At 55.5% G+C, this 5,039-nt stretch overlaps 1 long non-coding RNA gene across 3 annotated transcripts; it reads right to left on the reverse strand.

The window, feature by feature from the left end:
* Positions 1–456: 456 nt before the first annotated feature.
* On the reverse strand, positions 457–4,819 carry LOC112653781 (uncharacterized). Of its 3 annotated transcripts, none has more exons than XR_003132525.3 (3): positions 4,363–4,819; positions 1,314–1,461; positions 457–1,224 (listed from the first exon to the last, which is right to left on the reverse strand). It is a non-coding gene; the product is annotated as an uncharacterized LOC112653781 (long non-coding RNA). The 3 variants fall into 3 exon arrangements; XR_004814318.2 differs by having other exon boundaries at positions 1,314–1,742; XR_004814317.2 differs by having other exon boundaries at positions 1,314–4,819.
* Positions 4,820–5,039: the final 220 nt, after the last annotated feature.

Here is a 5,039-nt window from a genome sequence, read left to right on the forward strand (position 1 = left end):
ATTAGCCACTGTGGCCTGCAGGCTGCAGCTCTCTCCCACCCTCTGGCCTGCTGGAAGCAGCCCATTCAGGTGGTGGGTGTTAACATATGACCTCATCAGGGAAAAGCTATTTAAGTGGACAGGTCTGAAATGAGAGTGCACAAAGTCCAGGTATCTGGTCACACACGTGTCTCTCCTCTAGGACTCCCCCCTCAAACCACCATCAGGCCAGTCTTACTGACTGAGGGACTGTCATCTAGGTGTCCGTTGTCTTGCTGTCCACAGAGGATAATAGTGGCACCAAGTCTTAAGGTTGTGGTGAGGATTCCATCTGATAAAGTACGGTACCCACTTTCAAGGTGGGTGGCACACTGTAAGCACTCAATAAATGGGAGTAATAGTGCTAGTGAATCTTATAAAATCCTACAAGGTAATTGTATTAGTTTGGGGTTTTCCAGGGAAACAAAACCAGGAGAATTTATACATACATACAGAGGTTTATTTTAAGGAATTTGCTTATACGACAAAGGCGGGCAAGTCCAAGCTCTGCAGGGTGGGCTGGAAGCCTGGAGACTAGGGAAGAGCTGATGTTGTGGGCTGCCTGCTGGTTGAATGCCTTCTTGCTCAGGAGAGGAAAGTCTTTTAGCCTATCTGTGCCTTCAACTGATTGGATACAGCCCACCCACTTCACAGAGGGCAATCTGCTTTCCCCAAGGCGACCAATGTAAATGTTAATCTCATCTGAAAACAATCTCACAGAAACATCCAGAATATTGTTTAGCCAAATACCTGGGTGCTGTAGCTCAGCCAAGTTCCCATATAAGATTAACCATCACAGTAGACTTTACTAGCCCCATTTTAAAGATAAGAAGCCTAAGGGTCGGAGAGGTTAGGACCATGACATCCAGGTGGCCAGAGACAGTCTCTGAGTAAGTGAAATGTGAGTGTGAGACCTCAAACAAAAAAGAGGCTGCCTGGAGGGGAACTATCCCAGGCAGCACCCAGGGAGATGACAGGCCTGCTGCAGGTGTGGCTGCACATCCGAAGGCCCAGAGGAGACGGATTTTGAAGGCAGGGCAGCTTGTGCAGGCCTCTGGATTTCCTTCTAAAGGAGATGGGGCCATGGGGAGCTTTCATCCAGGAATGACATTATCTGGTCACCCCACTTGCCGGGGAGCCGAGAGGTCAGACTCTTCGATTTCATTGCTCCCTGAAGATCCAGGTTTATATTGGCGGCCCTTGAATCTGAAAACAGGCTCATCACAAACCAATACTTGAAAAGTCACTCAATTTAACGTCTAAGTATTAAAGGAGGAAGGCTCTCCGCAACCCACCGGAACATTCTTCTGCTTCCTCCTTTCCTCTGGGGCTCCTGAAGGCCCATGATGGAGCCGAGGGCCCGGAGCTGCTGGGATTCCTTCATTTCTCAACTACCCACCCCTCCGTGGGTCTGGGGCCGGGAGCATTGCTGGCCTAGGCCAACTGACACAGGCAAAAATAAATAGATGAATAAAAGTGGCTGCACTTTCTGCTGAGGGAGGAACTTGGGGTTAAAATCAGCACTTCAATTTAAAAACTTAAAACCCCGCAAACCCCCGAGCCTGCATCCTAGACTTGCAAGCGGAATTGATTTCACCGGTGGGCGGTTCCTCGGACACGCCGCGAAGTGAGGGCGGAGGGAGCCGATCTGGGGTCCACGCGCCCGGGGGAGAAACGGAGGCCGTCCGTGTTAGGGCTCCCTGGGGACAGAATGGGGTCCTTACCTGTAAAGAACCCTGGATTTAGCCCTTCACGTCCAGGATCACTGAGGGAAAAAAAGACTCAACGCCCAAAGTAAGAACGTATCATCAGGGAACCAACGGAAGGATTCAAGTTCAAGGGGCCCCTGCGGAGCGTGTCGTTGGGTGGACACTGCAGGCTCCCGGGGACCAGTGGGGACAGCCGCCCGCGGCCGGGCTCCCGGCGCAGCACGCAAGAACCCCGCTGCATTCCGCCTCTGCGCCTCGGGCCCCCGGGTGAGCTCCGGCAGGGGCCCTGGACTCGGGGTGGGGGGACAGTGCGCATGGGGGGCGGGGGGCTTCCTCCGCTGAGCAGCTGATGCCCGCGCGGCGGGGCTCCCTGGACTGCGGGGTCTTCCCTTGGAAACATGAAATGTAGCTGAAGGCAGATCCCCAACGAGGGCGATGGTGAGTATGCAATTTAACTAAGATACATCCCGCTTCCTTTCATGGGGCGGAATGCAGCGCCTGCATAAGAAACGCTCCGGCCCGGGGCTGAGCGGCTGGGCGTCTGCCTCGGCCCAGGGCGGGATCCCAGGTCCCCGGATCGAGTCCCACGTCCGGCCCCCCGCAAGGAGCCTGCTTCTCCCTCGATCTGTGTCCCTGCCTCTGTGTGTGTGTGTGTGTCTCCCATGAATACATAAACTCTTTTTTAAAAAAGGAATCCTCGGGATCCCTGGGTGGCACAGCGGTTTGGCGCCTGCCTTTGGCCCAGGGCGCGATCCTGGAGACCCGGGATCGAATCCCACATCGGGCTCCCGGTGCATGGAGCCTGCTTCTCCCTCTGCCTGTGTCTCTGCCTCTCTCTCTCTCTCTCTCTCTGTGTGACTATCATAAATTTAAAAATAAATAAATACATAAATAAATAAATAAAAAAGGAATCCTCTAAAATTCTCATGAGTGGCCTGTAGGCCTTCTGGTAGGGGACCCTGGCCAAGCGCCTGCCGGGGGCAGCGGAGGGCTGTCCCCAAACCCACCCGAGTTCAGGCGCAGGGGACTTGCCGGCCTCCCCGAGCAGCACAGGCCCCCTCCAGGGTGCTTTGCCCTCTGCTCTCCCACTTGGTTCATAGTAACTCCATGAACAGGGTTTATTCCCCTCATTTCATACGCTCAGACACGGGGCCAGGTCAGCTACCTAATGGAGAGCCTGGACTAAAATTAAATTCTACTTACTGCAGACTCTGCCCTTTTCATCAGACCAATATTAAAAATACCAGTTCTAGGGCCCTAAACCCCAGAGTTTCCAGTTATTGACAGAACCAGGATTTTTTTTTTGAAGTGCTGGGCAGCTTGTGGAATCCCTCCATGAGACTGCACAGCTTCTTCACTATCTTTGATTTTGCCAATGAACAGAAAATTGTGCTTAGGAATTTAGTGGACTGCTTAAAAAAAAAAAAAAAAAAGGGTTCCAGCTTTGAAAGGGCATGAGACAGAAAGGCTGCTTCTGGAAGCTCCCCTGGAGCACACAGGTGCACTCGGGGTCAGTCAGCACACATCCAAGAAAGAGGACTCCCATCACCCGCAGTGCTGGGTGCTGAGCGCCCCTCTGAGCGGCTCACACACCCTCGCAGCTGAGCCTCACAGCTGCCCTTCCAGGCGCTCTGTCTCCAGTGGGGATGGGAAGCCTGAAGCTCCGACTCACTCATCCAGGCCAACTCTCTGTTCAAAGCAGTCCCTCTACGCGGAAGAGCTAATTCACCAACTGGCTAAAGAACTTAAGGAAGATCAAGGAAAACACGAGAAGCCAGGAGATGTGAGAGGGCAGGGCAGGACTCCGGGCCTCGGGGTGAGGAAGACCCGAGGCACCTGCACACCTGCCGCTGCACCCTTCCTTTCATCCCCAGAACCAAGGTGGCCTCACTAGGGCTCATCCTCCTACCATCCTCTGACTCGTATGCCCTTTGGTTTCTTCCAGAGCCTTCCCACCATTGGCTCTTGGCCCCTTTCTTTCTTTGTCCTTAACCTTTTCTTGTACTGGTGCTTTCACAGTCATCTGTGAGTAAGATCCGGCATGCCCGCCTTTAATAGTCACTCCCCTCAGCCTCACCTGCCCCATGTCGCCTCCCACCCATTTGGTGCCTCCCCCCAGCCGCAGCCTGCCTCTCTCCGGTGGTCACCACCGTGGTTAGTGACATGCCTCCATCTGGCAGCCCCCACCAGAAACCTAGGCGTCATTCTTGATCCTTCACTTTTCTTCCAAGTCGTTGCTCAGTCTTACAGAGGGTTCCCTGTAATCATGCCTCAGATCCCTACCGCCAGCGCGGCGCTGTCTGCGCTGCGGGCCGGTCTTCTAGTTTGACCAAGCTCCCCTACGTCCTAGTCCTTAGTTCTCTACACAGCAGCCACGGTGATCTCCTCAGACACAGAGCTGACCCTGCCACTCCGCTGCTTAACCTGCTGCAGTGCCTCTGTGTTACTCCTAAGTTAAAGACTCAACTCCGTATTGTGGGACACAGACCTTTGGTGGTACGAGCCTGCTCACCTGTCCAGACTCATTTCCCCCTCTCCCTACCCTGACACCACTCAGTCCAGCCTATCCTGCCTCACCCTTCCAGGATCAATTTGGATGTCACCTGCCCAGGACGTCCCCTGTGGTCTCTCTTACCTGCTTAGACCCAGTGCTTACAGCCATCACACCACAGATGTTGACTTGTCCACACCCCCAGCTAAGGCAGGGCTCCTGCTCCTTGACAACCTGTGCTGATGCTTCATTCCGTATCTGGTGCTCGGTGGAAGCTCAATAAACACGGGATGAGTGGATAAGTGACCTGGCAAGGCCACAGGGAGTGACCAGGAGCTGATAAGAAGGACTCTGGGGTTCAGAGTACAAAACATTTTCTCCTTTAGGGTGCTCCTGGCAGCCCACGCGGCTCTGGCCACGCGCTGTGTCCGCTCGCTGCTGCTGGTTTTCCCTGAATTCGCCCGGCGACCTTCTCACCTACATCCTGGCTTGGTTCTCATCGGATGGATGAGGAGCGGGGCGGCTGGGACAGGCCCAGGCCCTGCGGCGCTCCCCACTGCGCCTCCCGCCGCTGCCCCGCACGCTCCGCGGGGAGTGGCCCCGCTGCACGCGCGCTGCCTCCGCCTCCCGGCCCGGGGTGGGGTGGGGGGGTTCGCCCCGGAGCCACCGCTCCCGCCTCGGTTCCGTCCGCTTGACGTCGGCCCTGAATCTGCGCGCTGGGCGGGCCTGGGAAGGGGCGCTCTGCAGCCTCCAGCCGAGCCCACGCCTGCCTCCCGAGTCTCGGGTGAAACAGCCCTCGGAGGGGCAGCCACACGCTATTT

The sequence above is a fragment of the Canis lupus genome, chromosome 3, assembly GCF_003254725.2.
Source record: "Canis lupus dingo isolate Sandy chromosome 3, ASM325472v2, whole genome shotgun sequence".
Taxonomy (NCBI): Eukaryota; Metazoa; Chordata; class Mammalia; order Carnivora; family Canidae; genus Canis; species Canis lupus.